This window comes from Plasmodium coatneyi, chromosome 12, assembly GCF_001680005.1.
Source record: "Plasmodium coatneyi strain Hackeri chromosome 12, complete sequence".
NCBI classification, from domain to species: domain Eukaryota; phylum Apicomplexa; class Aconoidasida; order Haemosporida; family Plasmodiidae; genus Plasmodium; species Plasmodium coatneyi.
This window is the reverse complement of record NC_033567.1, coordinates 3,732,568-3,747,695: the sequence shown is the minus strand read 5'-3', so window position 1 is coordinate 3,747,695 and position 15,128 is coordinate 3,732,568.

The window sequence follows — 15,128 nt, the reverse complement described above, 5'->3', positions numbered from 1 at the left end:
TAGTAGTGGTAGCGTTGTAGGTGGGTTGTTAGGTGGTGGTGGTTGGTGGAAGAATGATGGTTGTTAGGGTGGTGGTAGTTGGAAGGAAGGATGGTTGTTAGAGTGGTGGTAGGTGGAAGGAAGGTTGTTAGGGGTGGTAGATGGAAGATTGCTAGGTGGTTGGTGGAAGGAACGTGGTCTTAGGCGTGGTGACAGATGGGTTGTTTGTGTGGAAAGGAAGATTGTTAGGGTGGTGGAAGGAAGGTTGTTAGGGTGGAGGGAAGGAGGGTCTAAGGAGGAAGGAAGGAAGCGTCTAGGGAAGGAAGGGTTGTTAGCGATGGAAGGAAGGTTGTTATTGGTGGAAGGAAGGTTGTGTTAGGGGTGGTAGCTGGTTAGTGGAAGGAAGGTTGTTAGGTGGTAGGTGAGGTGTTAGGGTGGTAGGTGAGGTGTTAGGGTGGTAGGTGGGTTGTTAAGGGTGGTGGAGTGGAAGGGACGTTGTTAAAGGTGGTAGGGCGGAAGGAATGAAGGGGGAAGGGGGTTGGTGGTACAGATAATATCATAGGGAAGTTCCTTTGTTAAAGGCACATTGCATATATATATATGTATATATGTGCATATATAGGCTCTGTATAACACCTTACGACTTGTGCCAACTTAGAAAAAAAGAAGTTGCCTTTGTTAAGGGCATATGGTTGTGTAATGGGTAGGGGGGATGTGTGTGTATATGCGCACACATAGGAGAAGGAAGGAGAAAAGTAGGAAGAAATTTGCTATTCGCACATATAATCACGTAACAAGTAGTCATCTTGTAGTGCATGGGTAAAATTTTTTATACTTTAAGTTCAAAGTGCATCAAATTGTATAAATAAGGAAGAAATAATAACTGCAAAGGGAAGTAAAAAAGGAGGAAAGAGAGGAGTAAAGGGTACACATAATATATAATAATAGTATAATAGTAGTAAGGAATGGTAGGAATTGTTACAAATATGAAATCACCTTAAAGAGAAGGAACCAATAAGGAGTCAATCATTAGAAATAATAAATGTATTAGGGAAAGTTTATGGAATTTTTTTTTTTTTTTTCTGTTCTTCCATTTTATCATTTTAGTGTATTTGTTATTATTTTCTCTGAATAATTTTAAGCAATACACAATATTATAAGGAGTTAAAATTCTGATACATCTGCCCTTTAATTATAACTAGAATGGAAGGAAGCAACATAATTTTTCCACATTTTTCCATACTTCCACACACTTCAGCCCTTTTAAATGAATACATATAATGAATGAATAAACCAATGAATCAACAATTTTTTTCTCCTTAACATAAAGGAGTGTGTATTTTATATGTACAGAGGAAGAAGAATAATACCACTACGTGAACAATGGCAGGGGACAAAGGAACACAGGTGATTATTCTTTATTCAAAATATAAATATACACAGGGGAATATAATGTATTCTGCTCTACGCACAATATAAAAAGAATATAGAAGAAGTACATGTAGGAAACACATCCATCTTTACATACATATTCTCCCCTTCCCCCTGTTCCATTTTGTTCATGTAGAATCAATGTTTAAAAGAATTACCTTCAGACAAGGAATATAAAAAATTTGAAGATGGCCAAACGTGCCCGGAAGGAGCAGGGGAGCAATGTTACAATGGGGGAACCATGGCAGATGTGAAGGGGACAGTGGCAATATACACGTACGTTGGAAATGATACCGAAAAAATTGTAAAAAATTACTATTACGCATGCACGAAGAGGGGAAACAACCCAGTATACTACGACCCATGCTATTTCTTTTATTATTGGTTAGGGGATAAAATAAAGGATCAAATAATTGGGAGAAACCCAATGGGGAACATCATGGGTGCAATTTACACGAAATTGCATCGGTTACCTAACAATAATAAGAAGTGTGCGAATTTATACCCTGGTATTGACAAAAGTGTTTTCAACCAACGGAAAGAATTGTTCGATTATGCCTATAGTTATTATACCTTACAGAAAAACCAAGATAATAATTCACATTTATGTATTTCTGAATGTGACCAGTACCTGAGGAGTGTTGAATCAGCATATTCAAGTACAAAGAGTAGCTGTGACGAAGCTGGTAATAGTGATCGCTTTTGTAACGAACTTAGAAATGAGTATCATAAATATTTCGATGAAAACAAGAAAAAGCCAAATTTACAGTGTGAAATAAAGTCTAAAGAGGCAGAAGAAGAGGAAGAGGAAGAAGAGGAGGAAGATGATGATGAGGACTCCCCTGAGGACGACGACCTATTTCTGGACGAGGAGGTAAGGAGGAAGGGAAGGAAGGAACTCTTTCCTTCCTAACCTTCCTTTCTTTCCTTTCCTGTTCAAAATTGAATAATTTAAGGAAATATATGTATATAACATTTTTATGCATCACCTAATGGAGTAGTGTGTGGAAGCATGAACACACATACATTTCTGCCATTACATTTGTAGGAGGGGAACAACCTAAGTAAATTACCCTCAAGAATAATATATGATAAATTGAACAATAGTCCATCGTGCTCCGCAGAAATTAGTAACAAGACGGAAATAATGGAAATATTGGGAACCAATAGTGCGGAACAATCCACCATTGATGAAATCATAAATGCCCTGTACTATATATATGAAGTGGAAAAGGATGATACGGAAAAAAAAAAATATTGTAATGCGTTCTATTATTGGTTGGGTGATAAATTACCCAAAACTCTGAGTGACGAACAATTCCAGACAGTTATGAATAGCTGCAAGAGCAAGGTATTCAATAATCTAAAGGAAATTGATTATGAATTCATATATACCCCAGAAAAGAGAAGAATATTCAAAGCATTGAAAAAGTTGTTTGACTATTATACAGACCGGGAATTTATGAAGACAATTTTAGAGAAGGAGGGTGAGAAGTGTACTAATGGATATTACAGGTACCTGCAGAGATCTATTCCTGCTTATAAGATTATGAAGAAAGAATGTAGAGGGAGCGATAAAGGGCAGGAGTGTGAACAATTTAATAAAATGTATGGGGAATGTGGGAGTACGGGAAATGAGAAATCCCAGTGTAAGGTCACAAATAAACCAAAAGAACGATGTGAAAAAAGTTCCAAACCCAAACCCGAAGCACAAGCAAGTGCATCCCTGTTAACAGAAAAAACCTCCCTTGTTGAAAGCACATCTCAAAGTAGCGACATCCCCATCCCTGCCATATCTGGTACATTGGGCACTACATTAGGAGTTGCAGCCGCCTCCTTCCTTTTATATAAAGTAATATTAACAACTGAGAAAAATGTGTGTATGTGTGTAGACAAAATAGAATGAATATACATACCATTCTTCTATTTATATATAAAAAAACAATAAAAATATATAGAGAATAGATTAAACTATGTACTGCACTACATCGCCGCATATACATATATATGTATATGTATGTGCATAGTACATATTTTTACACTCCACTTGTTCTTTCTTCTATTCAGTATACTTCTTTACCTTCTTTAATAAGCAACAACAGAAGCAGAAGAAAGAAAAAAAGATCAACAATTGAACACGACTATGACGACACGTCAACGGAAATTACAGCAGAAGTTTCAACAATTGGTTCATCATCGAACTTAACAGAAGATTCTACTACAGTATATTCTTCTGCTCCATACACTGCTCGTTCTAAAGGAGCAGGTAGTAGACCACGAAGGAACGAAGGAAGGGAAAAGGGTATAAGTTATCATAGGATGTAATCCTGTTCCTCTCTCATTAATTATAAGTAGTGTTTGTAATGTTCGCCTTTCAAATTATAATAAATACTGTTCCACTGTTTTTAAGGAATGTATAAATAACACATATATGATGTTCTCCTTCTGTTAATTGTAAGTAGTGTACGTAATGTAATTGTTCATCCTTCCAATAGTTATAATAACTAGCACTATTCTGTATATAAAAGGAGCACATGCCTCCATTACACACATAAATTGTGCAAGAACATAGTGATAATCCATATTTTCTTCCTTTTAAAATGTATGCCCCCTTCCCTTTTAAAATGAACCACTCCCTCCCCCTACCTTTTTTAAAAGTAGGCACCATTACCTGAATACGCCACAGAAGGGAAAAAAATAAAAAAAAATAAAATAAAAAAAAAATAGATAAATAAAAATAAAATAAAATAAATGTATAAAGTATAATATGCATTGGGAAGTAAAAGGAAGGGGGGGAGGGGGGATGAACTATTTTCTAAAATATGGTATAGTTTAAAAAAGGTTAAAAAGGAAGCAGGAAGTGCTCAATGAGAAAATATATGTATACTACATAAATGACTTCCTTACGCTGTATACCCATGGGAATTAAGGAAAAAAAATAGGAACACTATTATTACCTGAAAGTTATCGTAAATAAGAAAGGAGGGGAAGGATGGTATATTTTACAAAGAGTATTATTATTGCAAAAGTATATATATATATATATATATATATATATATATATATACATGTGTGTGTTCTTTTCCTTTTATATGCTTTCTTCTTTATTTCATTTTATTTCCTTGATGGTAGTGGTGGTGATTTTCCCATTTTTATGCCCTAAATTGTTTATATGTGTGTGACCATTTTGATGGTATATATATATAACTGTATGTATATATATATATATATATAATATGATTGCTACTGTAAAAAAATTGGAACAGTATGTGTGCACGTTATTAATGGGAAGGAAAGTAAAAGAATTTGACATATACACTTGTTCCTGAGCATACTAGAATATTAAAAAAAAAATCTTAATATATTTATTCTACATAAATATATATGAACGATTGTAACACAAATTCCTATTATATATATACACAAAAGAATATACACATACGGAAAAATGGCAAAACCGGGGACAGGGCTCTCGGTTATTTCCTTATTTGAAGTGCATATACATAAATATATGCGTCCGTGAATAATAATTTATGCATATTGTAATAAAAATAGAGGTAAGAGTACAGAAAGAAATATATATATATATTTTAACCAACGACCTTCATAGGAAGTGAACTTAGGAATGTTGGAATCTAAGATACGGTTCTATAATAAAGTCGACGGAAACACCGCTGGGGGGGAGCGCGTCCCCACAACGGTGACCGATTACTGTGAACTTATTGATGATGAGAAGGGACAGAAAAAAGTGCAAGTGCAGGGGAAGCTGAAGCAGTGTACTGAAATTAATGGGGAAGTGGACAAAATTCTAAAGGGCCTGTGTTATATCTCTTACAAGAAAGAAGAAGCAAATCTGACAGAGCATAATTGGGACGAAACGGACGAATCGGACAAACGTCTGTATGAGGCACTTTGTCATTTTCTCTACTATTGGTTAGGTGACATTGTATGGAACAATGCGAAAAGTAACGGCAGTTTAAGTGGTTCTACATTTTTAGATGTTATGAGAACAATTTATGAGGCACTTAAAGAATTTAAGGTTCCAAATAATTGCACACTTCTGTACCCAGATACTGACACTGCAAAACTTGATAAGGACCTCTTCCTTCATCGAAAAAAAGTGTTTGATTTCACCTTTGATTATAAAGGAATAAAAGACAAACTGAAGCAATTTGACAACTCCTGTGATGAAAAATATTACCAACACCTACAATCAGCCGTTACAGCATTTAGTGCTGTACTTACTGATTGTAATGGCAAAAACAAAGAAAGTGTCTATTGCAAAGAGTTTAGGGGTATATATGAAACTGGCAACAACAGCAATAATCAAAACCCACTCACCTTAAAAGACGGCGGATCATCTATCGTGGAACAGGCAGGTAGTTCATCAGGGAAGATTACCGTTTATAAAGACGTTAAATTAGATTTGAAATTCGCACCTACAACAAATTCAGCAATCACCATTGTATCCTCTTTGTTAAGTGTAGTCGGTCTACCAACGGCTGCCTTCTTCTTATATAAAGTAATAATTATAATTACATAATTATGATCATAACCATTATTTCCCCTACGATTAGAAAAAAAATATATATATATGTATATATGTACATATATACATATATGGAGTATATGTAAGTACGTATATGTATACGGAAGTATATATTTCCATCCTTCCTTTCCTTTCACCTTCTCCTTTTTTAGTATGATCTCCTACCTCCTGGAATGCGTAACACCTTTGGGGGGGAAAATGGAAGTAACACAAGAAAAAAAAGATCCACTACCAAACATGATTTCGATACACTAACAATGGACACTTCCACAAAATTATATTCTACAGAGAATTCAACAATAACACCTTTCACAATAGCAGATTCGATGGATGAAGATTCTTCTACCATCTATAATGGTATGTCACCACCATCATCACGTGTAGGAAGGGCAAGCAAAAACAACAACAATAAAAATGGGCATAATAGAAAAGGACCGTATCAAGGAAAAAATGTACCCTATCAACGTATGTGATGTGCCCTTTTTCCCTTCCATGAAAAGAAACTATAATAACGTATGCAATATACTTCGTACATATATATATATATATATATATATTAGGAAGGTACAAATATGTTGTCATTCTATATACATGAAGCGTGCCGCACATATATATATAATATTATGTAACACATGGTAATTATTACACGAATAAGTAGAAATAAGTACAAAAAATAATTTACAACAGTAGAACATTGTTGTACACTCTCTCCCCATAGGAAATTAATCCTAATATATTAAAAAAAAAAAGCACAAAAAATTTGCTCCTTACACCATGTACAACTTTACTACTGAACCCTAAACCCTGAACCTCTAATGAGCACAATGCTGTATACCCTAAAAAGAAAAAAAAAAATTCCACCAGTCCATCCTTGCATCCTCCCGAGCACATGCAAAAAAAAAAAAAAAAAGTTAACAGTATAATGTACAATAGTATATATGTATAAATTCCGGGAAGGAAAAATATAAATGATCAATGGGAACCCTTAATTTAAACTGCAAAAAAAAATAAAAGGAAAATACGTTAATACGCTAATATGCAAAGTATAATATAATTTTTACCTACCAAGGAAGAAAAGAGAGAAAGAGGTTAGCTAAGAATGGTATAATGTGTATATTTCATGCATGTAACCTTTTCATAATGTGCCCATCCGGATGAAAAAGAAAAAAAAAAGAAAAAAGAAAGAAAAAAAAAAAAAAGAGGAAAAAAGGAAAAAAGGAAAAAGGAAAAAAGGAAAAAAGGAAAAAAGGAAAAAAGGAAAAAAGGAAAAAAGGAAAAAAGGAAAAAAGAAAAGGGGAAAAGAGAAAAAGAGAAAAAAAAAAAAAAAAGAGGTGAGATGGGTTATTATTGAGTGATAATAAATGAAAAAAAAAAAAGAAGGGTGGTGTACCACCAAAGGAGAGGGTATTAATATTATGAAGATGTGTATGTTCCCTTTAATATATGACTCTATATAATTTTTTACATATTATTCTATTTTCCATTCATTTCATTCATTTTTTAAATATGTACACGTTCTTCATTTACTAGATATTGATAAATGTACACACTTTCCATTTATTACATATGGAGCATTATAAACATTGCAAAGAAGGAGATAGGAAGAAGTACTCCCTGCACTTATGAACTGTATACTGCGATATTTATGTACATGTATGTGATAACAATTTTTTTAAATTAAGAACAAACCTCTCCCCTCTTCTTAAAAATAACACCGAAAGCATTAATAAATAGTTCATGCTAAAAATTTCCGTCGGAAAAAAAGGGGGAAATGTTGTACGTCCTTTTATGTATGTAATGCCGACAGCGTATAAATAGTAGTTTAACAATAATAATGGTACAATATTTTCAACAATCACATACAAAGTATAATAATATAATAGATTCATAGAGAATTTCTAAGGTACACTTATTTCACCTGTATCTACGCTATTATTTCAATATGTTTATTCTTACATTTTGTAGGCTTTAATTATATACATGTGATGATATGATTTTGGATGCACACATATGTTGTGTATATATATGTGTATTGTCATTTGTTTGAGAAATGAAGTGGTAAATATAATAAAAGGAAGGAAAGGAATGAAAATTTTTTTTATATTCACTTCCAACCACCACCATCACCACCACCCTTCCTTTTTTTTATACTGAACGTATGTGCCCACATGCACCAATGAACATACAATTCTATAATGTATAAAATTCAACTTATACATATATATATATATATATCCACAACAACAACAAGAACAGAAGAAGAAGGATAGAAAAATATATCCACACAAACATACACATATATACACACATGAACAACAATAGCAATGACAGGAGAGGTATACCTTCCTTCATTCAAAATATATAACATACATATATACATGTATATATGTATACATATATAAAATACATATATATACGTATTACATATATATATATATATATATATTCCACGTTGTAATTCCACATCTACAGATGGAAGGACCAACTGCACTTACTTTATATTCAGAATGGATCCATGATATGCTCGAGAACGGGATCTTTGTTCCCAGTTCAGACGCCTCTGTCACACAATTAAAGAGCGAGTTAAGCGCATATTCCAATATTGAACACTACGCTGGCAAAATTATAGGTGCTTGGAAGTTGGTATCCGAAATAAAGAGGGGTGGTTCATCCAATGATGATATCTCCACGTGGTTTTATTATTTGCTGGGGGATAAAATAAATAAGAACGACCTAAATAAGGATTTATCAAAAGCCATGAAAGATTTTTACGCAGCGCTGGAAGGAATTCATAGTGAAAGTAAATGTGACTGCAATCCCCTAAATCAGCGTAATAGCTGGAACAACTTCGAACAGGAAAAAACAAAATTCGAATTACAGCACGACTATAAACCAGCACAGACAAAATTACAGAGTTATTATAATTTGTGTGAGGATGGCTACCATGAACAGCAGGGCCGACAAACTCCCCCTAAAGTTCCTTCTAATGTTGGTGAACAATGTAAAAGTTTAGCTGCTGGTGTCATCAGCAGTGATTCTATCACAACTAGAGCATATTGTACCAAATTCAAGACAACATATGAAGAATATTGTAAACAAAATTCATCATCCGTAGTGGAGGGTTGTGAACTGTTCAAAGCAGAAACTAAAGAAGTTGGATCTGAAACTGCAACATTAGCCGTGTCCACGGGAGCGGGTACCGCCACTCCCGTCGCTATCTCATCCGTTTTTGGACTAGTCGGTCTACCAACCCTGGCTTACTTTTTATACAAAGTACATAATTATTACCACTATGTACATATATATAACTATACATATATATATGTGTATATATGTATATGTCTTTCCCGCACCCTCTTCTTTTCCCTTAACAATTATTAGTATGACCTTCTACCTTCCTGGATAAGCAACACCTACTTTGGAGGAAGCAAAAATAACAACAGCAACTACCCCAGAAGCAATAATAGAAGAAAAAGAACAACAACAACAATTAAAAGAGACTTTGACGACACATTAACAAACGATGGAACAGACACTTCCACACTATATTCAACAACCGATAATTCTACTACAACAGGCTCTATAGCAGATTCTACAGATTATCATTCTACTATATATAATGAACGATTGTCACGACGATCACCACCACAAAAAAGGGGAGGAAGAACAAGAACAGGAACTAATAATACAAACCAACAGACACAAAAACGGCAGCTGCAGGGACAAAGAAATAACATACGTTATCAAGCAATGTAATACGTCAACATATGTAATGTTGTTATTCGTATTGATTATAAAGAAATATACACTATGCTCCCTTCCACATCCTAATTATATAATTAGTGCGTGTGTGTGTGTTTGAAACCTCCACTTTATTCTTCTTCACTTAATATAACATATATATATATTATTTAAAGTAAAAGTTCCTTTTATTAAGGAAAAAAAAAAAAGTTAAAAAAAGAAGGGAGGAAAGAATTCCATACTCAAAATTTTGACTTCGATTTTTTTGTGTTGGTTGTTTATTATTATAAAAGTACTCCTCACTTACAACGTACAACTTACATACTTACAACTTATAATTTACAACTTATAACTTACACACTTACAACTTTGATTTTTTGATTATATTTCTTTTCCTTCTTGCTCTAACAATAATAAAAATTCTACTAATAGTGCTAATAAAACAACTATAATAAAGCAACTATAATAAAGAAACTATAATAAAGCAACTATAATAAAACAACTATAATAAAACAACTATAATAAAGCAACTAATATAAAACAACTAATAATAAAACAACTATAATAAAGCAACTAATAGGAGGACGACCACCAATAGCATACGAGCCCCACTATGGTTATAAGAATGACGAGTACCATATTTTTTAAAAACTGTCACCAAATAAACGGAAGTTACTGAATAAAGGGAAGTTGCGGAAATCACAGATTCCTTCAGTCCTAGGAACTTTTAGAGCAGCTGAAAACAGGAATTTCCACACCTGAAATTGCATAATAATATATAGCTAGAAAATAAAGACTCAGCATCACTAATATAACAAATAACAAGGTCCAACGCAAATTTTTGCGGCATGTGCATTTCTTCAAAAATGTGTTAAATTTGTCCTTTAAGGTGGTATTTTTTATATTGTTTTTATTCCTTCCTCCTCTTCCATAGGATGAATTCCTCAAGTCTACTTTTGAATCAAATTTTGGATAGAATTTTTTGTACTTTGATTTTTGAATATATTTCTTTCTAGCTCTACAATAATAGAATCCTAGTAAAGCACCTATTGCAATTAACATAAGGAGTGCCATCGTTGTAACAGTTGTAGTTGCCCACGTCCAAATACTTGCATTATCACGGCAAAGAGCGCTGCCAACTTTTAGGGCAGCTGAAAACAGGACTTGCCACACCTGAATTTGCAAAATATAGAGCTAATAAATAAAGACTCACCATTACCAATATAACCAATAACAAAGTCCAACGTCTATTTTTACGGCATGTTAATTTTTTCATTAATGTTTTGAGGTGGTCCTTTAAGGTGGTATTTTTTATATTATTCCTTCTTCCATGAGGGAAATTCCCCGAATCGAATTTTGGATCGAATTTTTTGTATTTGGAACGTTGGATATATTTTTTTCGGGCTCGATAATAATAAAATGCTACTAATGCGACTATCATAAGGAGGCCCATGACTGCGAGACCTGCCCATGCTATTACTGGGGTACGTGGAGATACAGGCGCTCTGCAAGTGATGTTACTAGTCGGGTTCCACCAATTCTGAACGATCGTAGTAAAAGTTTCCATATTTAAGCTCGTATAACACGGAATGAACAAACTAAGGCCCAAAATAACTAATGTAAGGAATAGTAGGGTTCTATGTTTCATTCCTCGACGACAATCATGAAAAAATTTTTGGCACATTGTTCGACATTTTTCCTTAACATTTCTATCCTTTTTTGTTTTCGTCTCATATGGTATATTATAATCACTTATTCTGGAAGTTGTTCCTTCATATGGTCCATTTGGCATAGGAGTATTTCTAAAGGGGTCTTTATAACTTTTACTATAAAGTTGATTTGGCAAATGTGTTCTAGTGTTAGATTAACCACTCGTTATTGATCCTGCACTGCTCTCATCTGACGAATCATATGTGCTTACAGCACACACCTAAAAAAAGAAAGGAAAGGAGGGAAGGAAGGTTGTTATGGTGGTGGAAAATTTTTTTTTTTCTCTTTTTTTTTTTTTTCAATTTTTTAGTGAAAAGAGCATAAAAAAAATTTTTAATCACAATAATTATTATGTGCGCAAATTTTTAGAAGGTGTAACAATTTCGTATCTTACGTGGTGGTGATGGTTAGGGTTATATTGTGTCCATGAGGAGTAAAGCATCAAGCTAAGTATGAGGAATTTTGTAGGGAATGGTGCCATTTTGCTTTGCTTGTTTTTGTTCTGTTTTTTTTCTTTTTTTTATTTATTTTTTCTTTTCTTGTTTCCTTCTTTTTTAAAATGAAAAGTAAGCTTAAAAAAAAAAAGTGTATTTTTTTCATTTTAAAGGTGTGTAAAAATAGTTCAAATGAAGGAAGTAATTAAAATGTACATTATACTAATTAATGCAAAAGTTATGTGGTAACTTGAATCAAGAGCGACATGGTTTTTAGTTCTATTCTATACAATTTATGATGATAACATCCTTAATAATCATATTGCCTTTTATTAGAAAAAAAAAAAAAAGAATGTTACACCCCCTCTCCAACACCTTAACACACTTCTCTCCATAATAACACATACCCCTTCCCACACTAACAGCCCTAATCCTAAATCTTACACTCCCTTTCCATCACTCCTTTTACTTCCTTCTCTCCCCTTCACTCCTTTTTCTTTCACTCCACCTTTCCTTCTACACCCCTTCCTTCTAACACCCCCTCCTTCTAATCGCCACACTCACTCCTCCCATACTCACTCACCCACAATCACCTATCACAATTGCACCACACTCATTCCCACTCCCTTTCTTTCACACTCATTCTGTCACTCCTCCGCTCACCCCCTTCATAACACATCCTTCACACAAAACACCCACACTCACTCCCTTCCTCCAACAACCTTTACTACGTCATCCCCCACACACTCATTCACACTTCTCCTGACACCTTCATCATTTAAACCCTTCCCGTCCCACCCCAATAGGACTTTCCCTTCCACCCTACCGCCCCTAACGACCTTCCCTCCACCTACCATCCCTAACAACCTACCACCCTAACAACCAACCTAACAACCATCCTTCAACCAGACCACCCTTAACAACCTTCCTTCAACCCACCTATACCAACTAACAACTTTCCTTCCACACCTAACATAACATCCTTCAACCCTACCACCCCTAACAACCTTCCTTCAACCCACCTACACCAACTAACAACTCTCCTTCCACCCCTAACATAACATCCTTCAACCCTACCACCCCTAACAACCTTCCTTCAACCCACCTACACCAACTAACAACTCTCCTTCCACCCCTAACATAACATCCTTCCTTCCACCTACCACCTAAAAATCTTCCTTCCACCAAACACCCCTAACAACCCTTCCTTCGTTCCACCTAACAACCCACCTAACAACCCACCTAACAACCCACCTAACAACCCACCTAACAACCCACCTAAGTACACAATCCTGCACACATCAATCCATAGGCCCTCTAAGTGCACCCCCGTGCACACTTTCATCCTCCCTTCCGGTTTCAGGGTTTAGGGTTTAGGGTTTAGGGTTCAGGGTTTTAGGGTTTAGGGTATAGGATTTAGGGTTTAGGGTTCAGGGTTTTAGGGTTTAGGGTATAGGATTTAGGGTTTAGGGTTCAGGGTTTTAGGGTTTAGGGTATAGGATTTAGGGTTCAGTGTTTTAGGGTTTATGGTATAGGATTTAGGGTTCATGAATTAGGGATCGGTGTTTAGTGTTAAGGGTTTATATTTCATAATTTAAAGTTAAGATTTTAGTGTATGGGAATTGGGTTTTAGGTTTTAGGATTCAAGATTTAGGGATTTCGGTGTTGAGGGTTTAGGTTTTAGAAGGAAGGAATAAGGAAAGAAGTAACAAGAAGGAATAAGATGGAATGAAAAGGTCTAAGGAAGGAGGAAGGAAGGATGAAGTAAGGAAGGGTTTTAAGGAGGTCTAAGGTAAGAGAAAAGGTTTTTAAAAGAGGGAGCGAGGATATAAGGAGGAAGGAGCAAGCGAAGGTGTCAAGTGAGGTGGAAGGAAGGGATCTAAGGAGGAGGAAGGAAAGGATATCTAAAGAGGTTCTATGGAAGGAGGGAAGGAAAGGTAGGCGTCTGAGGAGGGAAAGAAAGGGAGGCGGTCTAAGGAAGGGAAGGAAAGATCTATGGAAGTAAAGGGGTGTAAGAAAAGTAGGAAGGAATATTGTTAGGATGGTGGTAGGTAGAAGGAAAGGTTGTTAGTGGTGGTAGGGTGGAAGGAAGGTTGTTAGGTGGGTGGTAGGGTTGAAGGGGAAGGTTGCTGATTTTCTTTTTAAAGAAGAAAAAAAATAAAAATGCATATGTAATAGAAGGAAAAGAAAAAAAAAGAAGTATGCTTAGGGAAAGTGTGCAGAGGGGTGCACTTAGGGGTGGTAGGTGGATTGTTAGGGTTGAAGGTAGGAATGTTGTTCGGGGAAGGTGTGCAGTGGGGTGCACATTTGGGTGTTAGTTTGTCGAGGGTGGTAGTATGGAAGGTTTAAGGGTATTAGAATAATGGTTTTGTGGTCGAAAGAAGATTGCTAGGTGATAGGGAGGAAGGTCACTTCCTTTAGGGAGGGGTACACCCGAAGGGTGTATAAAAAAAAAAGAAAGTTTAGGTACAAAAAGGAAGATTTAAGTAGAGAAGCAAGATTTAAAAGGAAAAAGAAGTTTAAGGAAAAAGTGTAAAGAAGGATTGCTTAAGGAAGAAAAAAAAAGAAAGTTTTAAAGTGTAGTGAAGTATGTTGAAGAAGGTGTGCAGAGTGGTGCGCGTAGGGGTGGTAGATGTAGGGAAGATTTTTAAGGTGGCGGAAAGTTGTTCGGGGTGTAAGCTGATAAGTATACGGGGGGGAAAGCACTTAGGGTGGATTAGGTGGTTCAAAGGTGGTAGAATGGAGGTTGCTAGGCGTAGTAGGATTGTTGTTAGGTGTGCTAGGGAGGAAGGTCACTTTTTTTAAGGAAAAAAAATCAAAATAAAGGGGAAAAAAAAAAGAAGGTTTAAGGTGTAAAAAAGGAAGGTTTAGGTAAAAAAAAAAGAAGATTTAGATAAGAAAAGGAAGATTTAAAGAGAAAAATGAGGTGTAAAAAAAAAAGTGTAAAGAAGGAATATCCAAGGAAGTAAAAAAAGGAAGGTTTAAGGTGTAAAGAAGAAAGGTGTAAAGGAAGTAAAAAAAGGAAGGTTTAAGGTGTAAAGAAGGAAGGTTTAAATGAGTAAAAAAGGAGGTTTAAGGTGTAAAGAAGGAAGGTGTAAATAAGGAAGTTATAAAGAAGAAGGATTTAAGGTGTAAAGAAGGAAGTTGTAAGGAAAGAAGGTTTAAGGAAGAAAAGAAGAAGAAGAGAAGGTGAGAAAGAAGGAAGGTTTAATGTGTAATGTAGAAAATGTAGGTAATTCTTTCTCTGCTTCTCTTTTTTTTAACGATGTGCAGTGCATATAAGA